The following is an 18,905-nucleotide window of genomic DNA, read 5'->3' on the forward strand; positions in this document are numbered from 1 at the left end:
CATACCTTTGTACACACATGGGATTGCATTATTGCTATTCAATGATACCTTCCATACCCATATCAATTCTGTACTACTTAAATTAATGACAAGCCTTGTTTTATCATTAATCATGTGAAATAAAGGGCAAAGTTTCTCAGGATGCAAGTGGTGAGATTTAAAAATTAATGCCCCACTAAAGGAGTCAGTGATGACATTTCCATCCATGCAATACACGTGTGTGTGTGTGTGTGTGTGTGTGTGTGTGTGTGTGTGTGTGTGTGTGTTCCTGGGTGAGCAGCTGGCCCTCCATATGAACTAACAAACCTGGAGGAGCTTTCCATTTACTACCAGCAGATGTAACATGAGAAAGCATTCTCTTTATTTTTAAGCTTTGTTATAATGATATTTTATAAAAGTCATGAGACCTTTAAAAGAACATTTCCTTTTTGTCTTAGTGTGCTAATAGCACTTGGTTGTATGACAAATTGTTTATATTTTTAATGGTAAAAGCCAGTACTTGAGGTGAAAATCACTTGAGCTCATGGATATGCATAAAGGCTACAGAAGAAGGTATGATTGAATACACTTAGCTATGGATTGATTTCGATGTCTATAATGAGGGTAAAATGTTCCATCCTATGATAATCTGTTTCTCCTGAATGACCATGTGACAGTAGTCCATGTCACTCTCCTGTGAGTCTCTTGGCTTACACGAAGGCATTACTTTCATGGTCTTCTTCTATGTCAAATGTAATGCTACAACTTTGATTTGTTCTTGCTTATTCTTACCTTATGTTATATTGCATTTATTTCCTCAGGCCTGGACCCAGTACTCTGGGCCTGGTTTGTTCTTCAGAATCACAATAACAAATTACAGTGTTTCTGTTCAAGGATATAAGGCCCAATTCATTCACTCTGTATCTTCATGAAATGGAGGCTTCTGAGTCATCTGAAATCATGGGCAAAATCATTGGACTTTTGACCATGTGTAGTGACAGCCAAGCAACTAATTTTAAACAAGCCAAGGTTTTCCATTACCTTATGAGACGTAAGGCCAAAAGATTACTTCAACTATCACATTTTCTCACCTAAAAGATGGATGCCTCAGCTTTGGAAACCCAAATATGATTTGAAAATATGAATGTTTTCCTGTAGTGGTGGTACAGTTCTTGTAGCATAAGAAATGTACATACTGGGAATCCTTTCTCTAGTAAACATAATCCCTAGCAAACTGATTGTGATTGGGGTTTTTGAATCTTTAAATCTCTGGACAATCCCCACTCTCTCTGCTCCCAACTCGACACAGGCACCATTTTCTTGTAGGGAAAGCATGAGGCTAGGCAGAGACAGTGCACACTATGCTTTAAAGCTTACGGTCAGTAGAATTCTTTCTTGAATTCCCTTAGGCTCCAGGGTATGGCTTGTTGACCAGGATCCTGACAGAGCTAATTCTCTGTGGACCATTTCTGCCATCCCTGTTGGTCCCCTAGCTATAGGTAGAGCAGCTGACACGGTGGTAGTATTTCTGTTGTTGTCATTGTTTCCATTTTCATTTTAAATGTTACCTAGTCATTTTCTCCTCGTGGTGGTGTTGTTGTCATTGATGTTGTTGTTGTTTTAACTCTCTCAAGCGTCTTGTCATATATGTTGTCTTACATGTGATGTGGAGAAGCCAGGTCTACAAAGTGTAAAGTGAAGTAGAAGGTTGGTGGCACTGATCTGGGTCCTGAGTCAACCCAGTTGGCTTACCTATAACAGATGTCTGGTCTTCCATTCACTCTGGCCTGGTCTAAATGATCCAAATCATGGAATTATGAAATAATCATTATCAATTAGTTTCCCATCTCAGTAACAAAACTGGTTGTTGCTCAGTTCAGTAGATTCAGCCAGGTAAAACTTCCAACCAAGGGGGGAAAAAACCCAGAGTGGATAATTCCATTCTTCTTATTTGGCCCAAACAAAGCCACATACTCTATGTACTCAGTCAGATCCATACCAGGCAGCCCTAACCTGGACAGGCTCTTGTCATCTCCTGTACCTTCCTCCCATCTAATGTCTCTTACTGTGGTCCTTGTTTTGTTTTGGGTGACCATTTGCACATCTTGAAGGGGCATTTCATTAATAAGCCCCCATTGTCTCCTGTCCCTTCCAAGAAATAAGTAAATATTTTGTTTCACATAGTGGTCAGGAGTGGAGATTATTATTTGTTTGAGACGGATAGTGAAGAAGAAGAAGAGGAAGAATTAAAGAAGGAAGATGAGGAGCCTCCAAGGAAGTCAGCGTTCCAGGTAATGGTGGGGTCGGAGAAGTGATGACCTTGGATAGCTGGAACTCCTTTAATGGTTACATCTGATGTATGTACAAGTCCCGCCTCTCGGATGATGCATATTGACATCTGAGATTGTTGATTTCTAATTAAACTGCAGCATTTGCAAGTGTTCAGGCAAGTCTTCATTCCCTGTCATCAAAACATGTTCCTACACAGTAAAATATGTTCCCCAGGTGCCCTTTGTTTTGTTGTTGTTGCAAGAGTAGGTGAAGAGATATCCTTGGCCTTGCTTTTAATTCTTTGAATGGACTTCCCAATTCAATATGGGAAGGAGCTGATTATGAAATTCAGTTTCACTTATAGTGCTGAAGATTTGAGAATGTATTGAGGCAATATTTCAGTGCACTTCTGAGCTTTGCAGCAGAACTCAGCTCCTGTTGATCAGCTAAACAGTTACGGAGCCCTTAGTCCTTGCTTACTGAAGACCAGGCTCCTCAACAGAGATCACGTGGGAGATGAAAACTTGTGATATATTTCTCTTTCCAGTGGGCCACGCACCAGAACAGTTCGTTCCCATTTCTTAAGAGTACGGGACACCTAGAATCCAATTCACCAAGCCACGGGGTGGTTAAAATCAATATCAGCTTGCTGGCCAGGCCTTTGTAAATAGACAGCTTGCACTCATATGCCTTCCCCACGACGATGGAGAACTAGATGCTTCCTGGAACTCCTTGACCCGACACTGCCTCCCTCGCTCTACTCTTCCCTGTGTGTTTCTTGGTGTATGTTTCATGTTTGTGTGCATGTATGCAGCTGCCCTGCCAAATACTACTGACCCAACATGTTTATTTTTCTTATATTGAGTTTTGTTGTAAGCGCTTCTCAGCAAACAGCAAAGAAAAGAATCTGGATCATCTTCATTCTGTATGGATCACATACCATGACTGACTTCATTTCTTATTCCTAATTGACAAGTGGAACACATTTTATTCTAGTTTCTAGGGCTGGCACATTTGGATATCATCGCTTTTAATTATTAGAGACAAACTCATAAGACATCATATATTAAATTGTTAGTGTTTGGGGTTTTGTTTTCTACTAATTACTCTTGCTTTGTCCTTCTTTGTAGAGAGCTATTGGGAAGTTTGCCTCAGCCATTTTAGCCTTGCCAAAGTCTGTCATAAAACTTCCCAAAACTATTCTTCAATATTTAATCAGAGCTGCAATGGTATTTCTTATTTTACTGACATGTAGTGTGTAATTCTCTGCTCTGTAGAACTTTAGAAAAACATCCCGGGATCTGCATTTTCTCTGTTCTATAGATCATGCAGTGAAGGAATTCTAAGATTGTGAAATATTAGGAAAGCTTTCCAAAAAGACTTCATAGAAGCCAGATTTCTTATTGGACCTCAAAGACTACTGAAAAAATAGAAAGAAAAAATGCAGATCCAAATCTACTTTCTCTTCTCATAGTTTCACGTAAGTTACAACTCATTTTTAAAGGGTCACCTCTGATTGCATGCATCAATTCTGATAAGTAAAACATAATAATTTTTCTCAGAAAGCTGGTTAAAAAAAATGAGTAACCTAATAAAAGACTCCTTTGGTTCCAACTCCTTCCTGGCTTCTGATTGCTCTCCATCTTCCCTAATTGGCACTGACTGTCCAGGTCTTGAGTTCAGTATTTCTTGACTGTAGATTGCTCAGCTAGGAACAGTCTCAATAGCCCTAATATCCATGCACCTTGGAATAAAGTGTTAAAAAAACTGTTGATTCATCTGATTGATGCACAATAGAAGTTATTCAGCTTCCTGAACTAGTCACTTAATTATTGAAAATAAAAAAATAACATATATAACTCTGCTTCCAATTTTATCAGATACTTATCCTCTGAAAACTCCAAAAGAGTTTCTTCTAAAAACTTTCAATCTTTATGCTCCTGTGTGTTAAGCAAGAGATGAGAGACACAGACCAGTGCACCTCGCATCTTGAAATGGCTGATCTGATTCAGGAGTGGCCACATCCAGCCCTTCCGGATTTAAACCCCAGAGATGGGCCACAATTGAAAAGTCATTGCTTTGGTTCCTGTGGGCCTCCTTTTCCCTCCTGAAACCACTTCTAGGATTCTCTAAGCCACAGTTTAAAATGAGAAGGTTCCGCGTAACTATCCCCTTTCTTAGTACTAAGACAATCATCTAAAGAATGATGATTTTGATAAAGAAGGTGCTGATCACATTTGTATTAAAAGACAAACTAGGAAATATCACCAATTTCTGTAAAGACTAAAGTTTTAAAGAATAAATGTAAAGACTAAAGTTTTAAAGAATAAATATAAAGACTAAAGTTTTAAAGAATAAATGTATTTTTGCTTCATCATTTTTCAGTGAAAATGAATACTTCCCCCCCAAGAAAATGGATAAGATTTAAGATGAAATCATTTAGGATAAAAATTTAAACTAGAAGCCAGACACTGTGCCTCATGTCTGTAATCTTAGCTACTCAGGAGGCTGAGATCTGAGGATCAAGGTTCAAAGCCAGCCTGGGCACAAAAGGACCTGAGACTCATCTCCAATTAACCTCCAAGTGGGGCAGGCTCAAGTGTAGGGTGGTAGCCTTGAGCTGAAGAGCTCAGGGGCAGTGCCCAGGCCGAGTGCAAGCCCTATGACCCACCAAAAAATAATTTAAATTAGAGCCAAGAGTGTGACCTAGCAGTAGAGTGCTAGCCTAGCATGGGTTTGATTCCTTGAAACTATTACACAGAAAAGGTTGGAAGTGGTCCTGTGGTTCAAGTGGTAGAGTGCTTGCCTTGAGAATGCTCTAGGACAGTGCCTAGGCCCTGAGTTCATGCCCCAGGACTGGCAAAAAATTAAACTGAAATCAGGGGCACACATAGTAGTTGCTTTCACATATTCATGAATCTTGAAGCTCTCAGGTAGCGTTGTGAGAACCTGGCTCCCCCTGGCACCATCTGACTCCCCGTAAAACCTCTTGATGTCCTTCATCCCCACTCTAGCTCTCCAGATGAACTTGCCAGGTAATAATTAGGAAGTTCAGTAAATGTCACTCAACTAAAGATTGGAACCCTTCCCTGCCTCTGTTTATCAGTCTTTGAAAATAGTCAGACAACAGCAAAACCTAACCTTCAAAAGCTCCTGGAACTGTAACATAGTTGCTTTTCAAATTGCTAACCTGAAGAAAGGTTTCCTAGAAATAAGGTATTAACTGCTCCCTCTAGATCACTTCTTCTGCATTCTCTAAATCTAAATATTCACCTCAGGGAGACCATATCGGAAGGTTTCAGGCCCTCAGAAATCAAATGTCAAGATGTTAACCGGACTTTCCCTGTAACTCTATCCTTAAACCATCCTCCCTGGAATTCCCCTCTCCCTCACAGTTACTGGCTCTTCTTCAGAGCAAAAGATTTCCTCCAACTTGTGTGTCTAATGTGTTCACAAATCCTAATTACGTTCTTGTTTTCTATTTCGAGGATTTGAAAACATTACAATGGCCTTGGTTTAAAGGAAATATCACCAGATGTTCTTAAGCCTGCAATTTTTTGATAGCCAGGCTGTTTTATTTAAAAAAAAAAACCATTTAGGAAAATTATCTGCTGATGAACTTACATACAAGACAAAGGGTCCAGAAAGTAAAACCGTGACAAAAGGGGAAACAACAGAAAATAACAATAAACTTCCAAATAGAATGATAAAAAAAAAACTCTTGTTTCAATTCTTGAGGAGGTAAAGGGGAACTACAAACCTGGTAGTACAAAAAAGTGCACTAATTCAGCAGTGACACTAGAAACTATGTTGGAAATGAAATCTACAGTTTGTAGGGGAAGGGGAAAGAGGGAAAAACTGGGAGAGAATGAGGGAGGGGAAGCAACTGTTCAAAAAGAAATGGACTCATTACCCCACTTACGTAACTGTAAGCCCTCTGCTCATCCCTTTACAATAATTTTTTAAATGACATGTAGAAACAAACTTTTTCAGTTTTTATTTCTAAAAATAAGAGTTGTAATAATGATCTAAAGAGTTAGTCAATAATGTAACAGAAATGAGTTTTCAGTTTAACCAAAGTTACTTCATTCTGAAACTGCTCTGGATTAAAAAAAAAAAAACTTATTTTCCTATCTATCTCCTAGAAATATACGCTTCTAAAGAGATAAGTAAAACCTGCAAATGTTTTATGTATAATCATTCACATCCTTTCAACACAACTGTTACTGTGCTGAAACAAGTTTGCGTTTTAAAAGTCTTAAACCTGAGAGATATCCTTGATAGAATTCCCAACTAACATGTTCAGTAAACTTCTGCCATAACTTCCTTTCTATATTCCTTCACATCACAGTTTATCTTTTCATTTCCATACATTTTTCACATGAAGTAGAATAATTTTTTGCTTCCTGGCTTGATTATCCAGAAATACTATTTGGGTAATTTGAGTAGCCTTCCCATACAATTTAGATTTCTACTAGTGAGAAATTTCTAATTCCCTTATGACCTCTTTACTTCTGTCTATGGAAAAAGTTCAGTCTGTCTTCTACTGATATCACAATGCCAGTTGTTGGCTTTCCTGTGTTTTTAAAAGGTTTCAACCATGTTACTAGCATAGGGCAAAATGATAGTGTCTAAGTCATAAGAACCTGAGAATATTTCTTCAATCTCATCATTATAATGGAAAAGCCAGCTTCCCTGAGACCCAGGTGTTTGAAATGCATGTGGCATGAGTGCTTGGCTTGTTTGTGTGTCCTGTTTTCTTTTGTTTCTTCTGCATGCCTTGGTGGGTGGGCTGTACAGAACACCCTCTTTCCTGACTACTTGTCCTGAGATATTGATGCAACTGTCTTCTGCTCTTGATTGCAACCCAAGCACCACAGTTTTCTTTCCATACTGTCCTGGAATAACTAACTAATGGCAATGCCACAATATTTCTCCTCCCAAGAGACTGATCAATCCACAAAACTCATTTTCAACTTGCTGGTAATAGCTATTACTCACCAAGGAGAGTATCGAATGTGAAAACCTTTATTCTCAAAGTAAAGAAGATGTTGGTTTTTGAATGGAAAAACTAATAAGCTGAGTGAGACATTCTGTTTATTTCATGTTGTGTAGTGCAAAGAGAATATCCATAATTGAGCAAAATAAGTGGCAAGGTATCTGGGAGACCTGACGGTTTGTATATACTAAAAGTTTATGTCAGGATCATTTGTGACACCAAACAAAATACATTCCCATGGTATCTGTTTTCATGTATATCTCATGATTAAAAAAATAATAACATAACAGCCACGATCAGCTCAACATATACAGGTGGGAGAGGGATGTTTAGTTTACACTGGGAGAAAAAGTAGTATTTCTTAAAGCTAGAAAGTATGGTGTAGGTCTTCTTTCATTTCAGATTAGTAGAAGGTCAGAACATAATTGAAATTTCTTCTCTCAGTTTGTTTATCAAGCCTGGATCACAGATCCTAAAACAGCACTGCGGCAGAGGCGGAAAGAGAAAAAGAAGTCTGAAAGAGAAGAACTAAAGCGGAGGCTTAAAGGATCTGGGGAGGGTGAGTGCTGAACAGGGCGTGGTTTACAACTAGTATGTCCATTCCTGTGGCCTCAAGGAGAGGGAAAGCACACAAAGAAGAGTCTCATGGCCTGTTCTTTGAGCTCTATAGGGGATGGACAGAGAGCTTTATTGTCCTTAATTTCTCATAGCTGACCATTAATTTGTGAAATCCTTACTACTCAGGAGCTGAGATCTAAGAATCTAAGAATCATGTCTCAAAGCCAGCCTAAGCAGGCTTTGAATTAAACACACATAGATACACAGAGACAGATGGGGGGGGGAGGGAGGGAGAGGAAGGGAGAGAGGGGAAGGGAGAGAGGGGGAGGGAGGGTGGGAGGGAGGGAGAGAGAGAGAGAGAGAGAGAGAGAGAGAGAGAGAGAGAGAGAGAGAGAGAGAGAGGAGAGAGAGAGAGAGAGAGAAAGAAATAGACCTGTGTCTCTAGTGTCTCTAGCTTTGAACAAAAAAGCTCAGGGACTACCCAGGTCCTGAGTTCAAGCCCCGGGACCAAAACAAAAACAACAAAATGAAAAACAATAAAATGGGGAGAAAAGATCAAAATTAACCTGAAGAAACTAGAAAGATAAACTTTTTAGATGACATTAAATTATCAAAAAGAGATACAAGACAATGCCTGACGATTAAGTTAAGGAGTGCTTTTTTGTGAATAGTCAACAAAAAAGACAAAACTTAGTCATTTCCATTCAAAACAGCAAGTAAACAGGTACTACTTGCCTATAATCCTAGCTACTCAGCTGAGATCTGAGGATCTTGGTTTGAAACCAGTAGGACAGAAAAGTCCATGAGAAAAAAAAGTCCATGAAACTCACTAACAAAAATCATCTCCACTTAACTATCAAAAATCCAGAAGGTGTGGCTCAAGTGGCAGAGCACCAGCCTTGAGTTGAAAAATCTAGACGATAGCACCCAGGTTCTGAGTAAGTCCAGTATCAGCATATGTGTTTCTGTGTCTGTGTATGTGTGCATATACACATATACACATGCGCACTTGAGCTGCCATAGCCTCCCAAGATGGGACTCAGTAAAAGCAGAGCCTTAAAATAAGTGTTCCTCTCTAAGAATACTAACATCCCAAATCTGGCTTGCTTCAGACACTCTGAATGTTAGAAATAATAATACATTTGCTGGGGCCGGGAGTTTGGCCTAGTGGTTAAAGTGCTTGCCTAGCATGCACGAAGACCCGGGTTCGATTGCTTGGTACCACATACATAGAAAAAGCTGGAAGTGGTGCTGAGGCTCAAGTGGTAGAGTTCTAGCCTTGGAAAGTCCAAGGACAGTGCTCAAGCCCTGAGCTCAAGCCCAGGACTGGCAAAAAAAAAATACATTTGCTTTAAGATGAAATAAAAATAGCCATTAAAAGCTATCTGACCAGGGCCGGGAGTTTGGCCTAGTGGTAGAGTGCTTGTCTAGCATGCACAAAGACCCGGGTTCGATTCCTCGGTGCCACATACATAGAAAAAAAGCCAGAAATGGTGCTGAGGCTCAAGTGGAAGAGCTCTAACCTTGAGAAAATCCAAGGACAGTGCTCAGGCCCTGAGCTCAAGCCCAGGACTGGCAAAAAAAATAAAAAGCTATCTGACCAAAAAGATTAGTCTTCAGGATATGTTAAGAATGCCTACAATCAACAGATGTTGATTTTATTAACCCAGTAAAGGAATACATACAAAATAATTCACAGACCTGTAAACAAAGGTGTTACAAAGGTGATCAGCTTCAATAGTAATACAAGAAACAAACGAAACGTCACGTAGTGACTTTCAGTGTTGTTTATGTTGTTTTGAACATTGTTGCTTACCTACTGGATTTGCAAGAGCCTGAGCATTTCATGTGTCACGGTTCGGGAGTTGATGATATGTGCTCACACGTGGAGAAGTGTTAGGAAGGAGTTTATATGGAAGAACCTAGTGAGCATTATGGAGAATGAATCAGTCCCATTCTCAGATATGTGCCTTGACTTCAGCAAAATTTGTATCTGTGAATCACATATTTAAGACTATCCATTGGGAAAAATCATATCTATCAAATATTATTTGTTAAAAACAGCAATTTGGAAATGTTCTTCATGTGTCTCTAGAAAGAAGAAAAATGTGTATATTGTGTTACCAATGAATTACAGAACACTGTTCAGTAGTTTCTTGACATATTTTTAAGTGAAAAATATCACTCTGGAAATGGCATTTACCTAATGCAATGATTCATGAAACAAACAAACAAAAAAAACCACAGACCATACTTTGCACTTTCATGGGTGCAGAAAACAGTGTCTAAATGCAAGAGAAATATCACAAAGAATTCTGCACTTGTTTTATGGATAACATAACCCTTGTGAGTGAGGGAGCCTTAGCCTCATCTCCTCTAGCTTTATGCTTTACAAAGGGAGTGTGATCATTCATTCCTTATGCAATTAAAAAGTAGTGAAAGAGAAAAGGTGAAAAGTAAAAATTTCTTCAACCCCAAACCCTTCTTTCTTTTAACCTTTCTTCTCCCTGATATCATCTGGCAGCATTCATTTTAAGGTACTTCATTTGTTTGAAAAGATAAAGTTGATGCACACTTGAAAGTAGTACACAAGTGGTAATAAAGCAGGGCACAATCCGCCCCAACCCATGCCTTGGGGCCCGGCCTCTATGCCCACAAATCCTCACTTCCCCACATGCATATACTTTCTTTATTAGTTTTTCAAAAATGAGTTGATACTGCACAAATTACTGAATTTTCACGAACAATACATCAAAACAATGTTCTGACTGTGAAACTATGTCATTTTAATAGTTCAAAAGGCTCCATAATATATACATGCATAATTATTTCCATTATTTCAAAAAGATTGTATCTAGACAATCTTTTTTTGTGAACAAAAAGATTATGTCTAGTTTTTTTTATCCACATTGAACGAGTGAGAGTAGATATCCTTTGTTTTGTGTATATGTGTGTATGTAGCGCACATACATGTTCATGTATGTGCATGCATGTGTGTTAAAAGTATAGCAAAAGTTAAGAACATACACTTCTAACAGAGCACGTTCTCAAACGTGGGAAGTCTACGTATATCCCTACATGTGTTAGGTCAAGAAAAATGCATTTCCTGTACCTCTGTATTCCAAAGACATCACTGCTTTTTAAAAATGTTTGAAAATGGAGTTTTGGGCGAAAAGCCCCAGTTCAGAATTTCCAGTCAAAGTGGACTGGACCATCTATTCCTGTCTCTACACTCGGATTACAGAGAGGAGTTTGATGGTTTACAGAAAAAGAAGGTTGGGGTGGGGAGTTTGGCCTAGTGGTAGAGTGCTTGCCGAGCATGCACAAAGACCCGGGTTCAATTCCTCTGTACCACATACATAGAAAAAAGCCGGAAGTGGTGCTGAGGCTCAAGTGGTAGAGCTCTAGCCTTGAGAAAGTCCAAGGACAGTGCTCAGTTCCTGAGCTCAAGCCCAGGACTGGCAAAAAAAAAAAAAGAAAAGAAAAAGAAAAAGGAAGGCTAAGGAAGCCAAGTGACACTGAAATTGCCCCTGGGGTATTTGTATGCATGTTAGGGAAGATGGGGCCAGACATGTGATTAAATGATCCTGGCCAAAGGTGTGCTCAGGTTAATGGTTGGTTTGTTTCCCAGGATGTTGGGTAGTGTCCGGTCACAATAAGAAGGCTTCAGTTGTCTGAGAGACAGCTTCTGCTATTGTCCCAAGATGTTTACGAATTGTTGGTGTCCTTCCTGAAATCTCAAGGTGATGACCAGAGGAGAGAATTACTAAGAGAAAAATATTAAAAATGGCAGAGAGGGGCAGAGAAGCTTACCAAGATTAACAATAACAGTAGTACCAGCATTGTACTGGTGTAAAAGGAATCAATTTCATCTTCTTTATTAAAGAACTTATTAACATTGATTTTTACATCATATTTCAAATGGCATGTTTAACAAACAAGTGCTCAAGAAGGGAATCTCTATAAACAATCACTGGCACATAGTTTTTTAGAACATAATCAAAATTAGGCTAAGGGTTTGTATATCATAGCGATTTCATCTTTGTTGAACTCACTTGACAGGCCCAGTGGAATGGGAAGATCGTGAAGATGAACCAGTCAAGAAGAAATCTGATGGACCAGGTAAGAAAGTAAAGGCAAAGATAAAGAAATTTGAAGCTGATTCTTGGCCAGATGGCAGAGAATGGAAGGCTGCCCTACCTGGAGTAAATCCCCGAGTTTCTGGACTGAAGCAAAATAATCAGCGAGCTCCAGCAACTCATCTCTCTTAAGACTGAGCAGTGATTCTGAGAGCAGAGCTGACCTCTGCACCACTGAGTAAAAATGCTGTCTGTTTATAAAACTTTTCCTGTAAGTACTTATAAAAGGCGTTTCAGAAACAAGTGCTATGCCTCACAGAAAGCAGTAGAATTAAGACACACACACACACACACACACACACACACACACACACTGGCTATTAACTTTTCTGTTTCCTTTTCTTTGCATAATCTTTTTAAGTTTGCTTTTCTCATTGATCACAATAACCATATCTATTTATGTGGCACAGTGTGATATTTAGATACATATTTATAAAAGTGTGATGACGATATCAGAGTAATTAACACATCTATAACCTGACAAATTAATCATTTCTTTATGTTAGTAGCATTCACTATTCTCTCTTCTAGCTAACATATACTATAAATGATAGAGTAAATGCAGAAAGAAGAAAGTGAATGTCTGATGAATAGGACTAGGGAGAATCTAAATGCCCCAGAAGCTTCAGAGCAACCCATTCCTTTTGAGAGGAGAACCAAAACCTCGTAAGAGTGACTTGCTCCGGATCCTAAGAAATAGAGATGGGTAGAAGCCTGTTGTGCTCAGCTTTGGTGCAGTCACAACACCACTCTGGTAGTTCTCTGCCAGGGAGGATGGTTTCTCCATGCAGGATGGAAAGAATAAACGCAAAAACAAAATCTGGGCTGGGAGTGTGGCCTATGGGTAGAATGTTTGCCTAGCATGCATGAAGCCCTGGGTTTCATACACAGAAAAATCCAAAAGTGGTGCTGTGGCTCAAGTGGTAGAGCACTAGCCTTGAGCTGAAGAACTCAGGGATAGCACCCAGGGCTCAGAGGTCAAGTTCCACAATTGACCAAACACACACACACACACACACACAGAAAACAAAAAAAAAATCTATGAATGAATATGCTGAGTAGGGCAGAAAACATGTAAATCTCTCCATCTTGAGCTTCAAAACGACTGCACACAGTACTTAACAGACAGGATTGTCCCAAGATTGTCTCCTACTCCTCAGGCAAATACTAAGCTTCCAAAGCCTCCATTTTCTAATTCAGGCACCCTTACTTCCATTACTCCCAGGCTGCATTACCACATAATTGAATGTGCATGTTTGCAGAGCTAGGCATCATATTAGTGACATAAAGCTTTATACAACTTTTTCCAGCATTTCAAATTGCAATCTTCTTTGACAGGCACTTTTCCAAGTTCTATTGCCATAGTAACTTGTTTAACTCCTTTAAAATTGACCGGGTATCAATGACTCATGCTGGTAATCCTAGCTACTCAGGAGGCTGAGACCTGAGAATCACAGTTCAAAGTGAGCCTGGGAACAAAAGTCTATGAGACTCTTATCTCCAATTAACCACCAGAAAACTTGAAGTGGCATTGTGGCTCATAGTATAGAGTGCTAACCTTGAACCAAAGAGCTCAGGGATGCACCCAGGCCCAGAGTTCAAGTCCCACAACTGACAAAACTAAATAAAACAACAACAACAACAACAAAAACTCTTACCCACATTTAATGAAGAAGGAACTGAGACATAAAGAAACGTGCTTTCTTTTTGTGGTTTTACTGGGATTTGAACTTGGGGCTAATCACTTGGCAGCATGTGCTCTACCACTTGAATCACTACACAGCACAGAAAAATGCAGCTGAGGTTTGTATTCTAGCAGTTTGCAGCTGAGGTTTGTATTCTAGCAGTTTGAATCCAGAATCTGAGTTCTTCATCACTACCTCTGCTGCTCTGGGACTCAAAAGTTATTTTTTTTTATTGCCAGTCCTGGTCTTGAGCTCAGGGCCTGAACACTGTCCTTGGACTTTCTCAAAGCTAGAGCACTATCACTTGAGCCTCAGCACCACTTCCAGCTTTTTTTTTCCCTATGTATGTGGTACTAAGGAACGTGGGTATTTATGCATGCTGGGCAAGCACTCTACCACTAGGCCAAACTCCAGGCCCCAGTTAATTTTTTTTAAAGTCCTCTCCTTCCCATTTCTAATTCTTGTTGCTACCTCAGCTCTTGAGTCTGCTTTAACATCACCTCTAGCAAAGCAAAACTGTAATGTCATCATTGTGTTTATTTTTGCTACTTCTGGTAAAATGGGGACATTTGTCTTGTAGTACACACTGTAAATTATTGTTGAACAAGTGATGAAAAAGGGAATAAAGTGATCAAATGTTTTATGGCCAATAACAAATACCACTTGAAAGAAGTAATTATACATAGTAGAAAAATCTAAGTTCTCAAAACTTAAGAAGCTGCTAAAGCAAACTGGTGAATTTAACCCTAATTTACATTCCCTTTTGTGTCTACGTGAAGCATCTGTAGGCCCAACTACACTTGGGTTGTCACCACTTGCATTGGCCAAGGTCATTTTAAGGCAGCAGGGGTGGGGAGAGAAATTTAAGCATTCTTGGCTTCTTCCTCAGAATTGTTCTTCTGTGGCATCTGCTAGGACCTCATTTCCCTTCTTTGCCTAACAAAGGAAACTCTCTTCCAGCTTCCTAAAATGCAGCTCCTGGAAGACCCTCCCTCATTTTGATTCCATATTTAAAGCATGCGACATACTATTTCCATACCCTATGTATACTGAAGTGATTGCTACAGTCCAACAAGTAACTCTAACCATCACCCCAGACTCAACTTTTTTTTTTCATTGGTCAGTCATGAGGCTTGTACTCTGGGCCTGGGCGCTGTCCCTGAGCTCTTCAGCTCAAGGCTATCGCCCTACCCTGGAGACACAGCCCCACTTCCAATTTTCTAGTGGTTAATTGGAGATAAGAGTCTCAGGGACTTTAGTGCTCAGGGCCAGCTTTGAACTAGCATCCTCTGATCTCAGCCTCCTGAGTAGCTAGGATTACAGGCGTGAGCCACTGTGCACAGCTTGAGTTAACTTTTCGTGTGAGCACATACAGTCTACTCATTAGTAACTTTGCAGCACTTTTTTTTATTACTAATTACGGATGCATATGTACCACACGGCCAATCTGCGTAAGTACAGGTGTGTACTCTTTGAGCTACTTGATTCCTTTCCCATTTCCGCCTTTCCCAGGATTCAATTCTACCCCGTGAGCTTGACTAGCTTAGGTTCCATATGTGAATGAGATCATTCAGCATTTATTTATCAGCATTCAACTTATTTCATTTAAGGTCCTTCATGTTCATCCATGTGGTTGTAAGTGACAAGATTTCCTTCCTTCTTAAAAAATTAATACTTGAAAGAATAAGGTCCCTATAGCTGTGGAAACATCTCAGACTTTCCTCAGAAGTCAAGAGCTCATATATAAATTTCTTAGCATGCTGGGGGTGGCTTATTTGCTTTGTCAATACTTGGGGAATATGTTTGTACTCTGAACAGTGCAACCATGTGACAGCTCCTTATTCCCCAGTCACAGCCACAGAATAGGATGAAAACCCACCTGTAGCAGGACTCCCAAAGCTTTGATTGGTGGGAGAAATCAATCCCAGGTGCAGAATTTTGTGGCGAGCCCAACTTGGGTGAAGCTAGAGCATTCAACAACAACAGCAACCCTATAATATATATATATATATATATATGTATATACCTATATATACATAGCCTTTTGTCAATGTAATGAACTCTTCATGAAAAAAGGAGGATGGCCTGGGATGTGGCCTAGTGGTAGAGTGCTTACCTAGCATGCACAAAGCCCTGGGTTCAATTCCTTAGTACATGCACAGAAAAAGCCAGAAGTGATGCTGTGACTCAAATGGTAGAGTGCTAGCCTTGAGAAAGCCCAAGGACAGTGCCCAGATCCTGAGATCAAGTCCCAAGACTGGAAAAAAAATAATGTACAGCCCTGCATGACACCAAAATCACTTGTGGTACTGTGTTTCTCCTAGATAACATCATCAAGAGGATATTTAATATTCTGAAGTTCACCTGGGTCCTGTTCCTGGCAACTGTGGATAGTTTCACCACCTGGCTTAACTCCATTTCAAGGGAGCACATTGACATATCAACTGTGCTGAGGATTGAGAGGTGTATGCTGACCAGAGAGATTAAGAAGGTAATACTGTGGCCATGATTATTTGAGCTTGTTGCCAAACATTTCAACTCCTTTCTTCTTGGTTTTGGAATAGTTGTATAGACATAATGAGCTACAAAACTTGCCTACAGGTCATGAGCACCTTCTACACATAGATTATTCATTCTCCCTTCTCCCCTCCTCAGAGTTCACAGATATATAGACTTTGCTGTAGCCTATAAAGAACTTCAATTAATCTTTGGAAAAATTCAGATGAGTATAGCAACAATAAAGTATACCATAGTCATGAACAGCTTATAAATTCTATTCAGAAATAGTAGCCTGTTTCTGGAAAAGCACTATGACCGAGACATCATCACCCATGTACCAAAGGCTTCCTCTTTAGAATTATCTAGTGATACTGAGTGGCATTAATGCTCATCTTCCCTAACAGGGTGTATTTAGGCCAGCTATGTGTAAGTACTGAGCATTGCTGATCTGGTATAGAGTGGTCCCCAGGAATGATGGTGACACCCCCCCTTTCTCCACAGGGCAATGTGCCAACCCGGGAAAGCATCCACATGTACTACCAGAACCACATCATGAACCTCTCCAGAGAGTCAGGACTGGACACCATTGACGAGCACCCGGGAGCCACCTCGGAGGCACAGGCAGCCCGCAGAATGGATAGCTTAGATTCCCATGACAGTATCTCCAGGTACTGCACTTCCCAAAATGTGGGTTTTCTTGGCCCCAGGTAAATGCAGTCAGTGGCATCACACCTGAGATGAGGATGGGTGAAAAATGAAAGTCAAAAAGGTGCCTCGTGCCCCTGGCCCTACAGGTGATGTATTCCCACACTGCAGTGTTGAAAGAACCTCGTTCCCTAGACCCTCTAATAAAAAGCAGGCGGTGATGTTGAGTACAATTCACAGGCTCAGTGGTGAGATTTCCAAGCTTGAAGTAAAGCACAGTAGCCCCTTCCCAACCTCTAAATTACTCTTGGGTCAGGCCTCCAAAACATTTGCTTCATCAAGAATCTACCCTGCTCCTTTCTGCCTTCTACTGCTTTCCTTAAATGTTTCTGCTGACAATGGTTCCAAAAAAAGCTTTCGTTCTGTTAGCTTGTTTCTATTTTCTCTGGACTTTGCAGCAGACCTACGCACTGACCTCCATGCAGCTGGACTCCATGCGGATAGAGGCAGGCTCTGCTGCAGCACTCAAGCTGTACCTTAGCATCTTACCAGATGCTATGTGCTTCTCTAGCCAGATATTTCAAAGACAAGAGGGAGTTACCGAGCAGTTACAGAGCAATGCCTTTGAAGGAAAAATGGGTATGACCTAGGATGCTTAGCTGACTGAAACAATTGCACGTCGTAGTCTTCTGCTAGCTCAGAATGTTATCCCTGAGGATATCTGTATGTTTACTTTTGTTTTCATAAATTTTGTTGTACATCACCTATTCCAGGCCAGTTCCTGGGCTCAATTCTAGCCAAACACAAATAGATAAGGGACTAACCCACTAGATACATGATGTGAGCCTGGGAAAATCTGAGACACTTCCATTGTCTCCTCTAGTACGTGCTGAGATGAGAAAGTGCACACTGGAACTATCATCACGAGTTATATCTCAGGGCTAAGGAAGATGCTAAAGGCTAGGGTGACATTTCTCCATTTCCAGATGAAATGGGGAAAGGGGGATTGAGACCATTCAGTCAAAACCCCAAATAGAAACTGGAAATCAAAATCGAAATGTCTGGGAGAAGTGGTTTAAAAATAATTGTTCCTTTTACCCTGAAGGACTTGTTTTTGAACTAGTACTCAATTGCAATATTTTAGCTTCTCTGATTCAGCCTGTTATTTTTTCTACTCCACAATTATCTATGGATGCAAATAGATTTATATTTTTTAGCATGGAAAGATAATTGTTATAGATATATCTGTTGCTGTTATATGTACACATTTTTGTCTGGGCTACAAACTCAAGTTTTAAAATAGTATATATTCCAATTTGTATTCTTTATTGTTATTATAAAGATGATATTCAGTGGGGTTACAGTTACATAAGTCAGGTAACAAGTATCTTTTGGGAGGGTAGGATATGGGGCTTGAACTCAGTGCTTGGACACTGTCCCTGAATTCTTTTCCTCAAGGCTAGCACTCTATGACTTTTTAAATTTTTTACTTTAGGCTGGAAATGTGGCCTAGTGGTAGAATGCTTGCCTAGCAGGCCATTAAGTCCTGAATTTGAGTCCTCAGTACCACATAAACAGAAAAAGCCAGAAGTGGTGCTGTGGCTCAAGTAGTAGAGTCCTAACCTTGAACAAAAGAAGCTTAGGGACAGTGCCCAGGCCCTGACTTCAAGATCCAGGTCTGGAAAAAAAAGTTACTCTTTATTGTTATTATAAATGTGATGTTCAAAGAGATGGCAGTTATATGAGTCAAGTAATGAGTACATTTCCTTTGTGCAGTGTCTTATTTCACCTTGCTCTCTCCCAGTCCCTTCTTCCTATCTCTACCCACAAATTGTATAGTTCACCTTCATCAGCATCCAGCGAACTCCACTGCTGCACTTTCGCCCCTTTTCCTTTGAGTTCTCTACCCCCTCATCCTCCAGAAAATATACACATGAATACATCATACACAAATGAGTACATTTCTGTTTGGACAATGTCACTCTTTCCCTCACTCTCTCGCTCTCTCTCCTAGTTTTTCCCTCCTGTCCCCCATCCACAAGTTGTCTAGTTCATTTTCAACATAATGTCTAGTGAGTATCATTGCTTTATTTGTTCACCTTTGTCCGTCTATTTCTGTGCCCCCCCCCC

At 40.1% G+C, this 18,905-nt stretch overlaps 1 pseudogene; it reads left to right on the forward strand.

Annotated features, from left to right (window-relative positions):
• Positions 1 to 18,905, forward strand: part of LOC150039295 (piezo-type mechanosensitive ion channel component 2-like) — a 171,653-nt pseudogene that overhangs the window by 125,632 nt on the left and 27,116 nt on the right.

This window comes from Megascapheus bottae, unplaced genomic scaffold, assembly GCF_031878675.1.
Source record: "Megascapheus bottae isolate mThoBot1 unplaced genomic scaffold, mThoBot2.hap1 HAP1_SCAFFOLD_40, whole genome shotgun sequence".
Classification (NCBI taxonomy): Eukaryota; Metazoa; Chordata; class Mammalia; order Rodentia; family Geomyidae; genus Megascapheus; species Megascapheus bottae.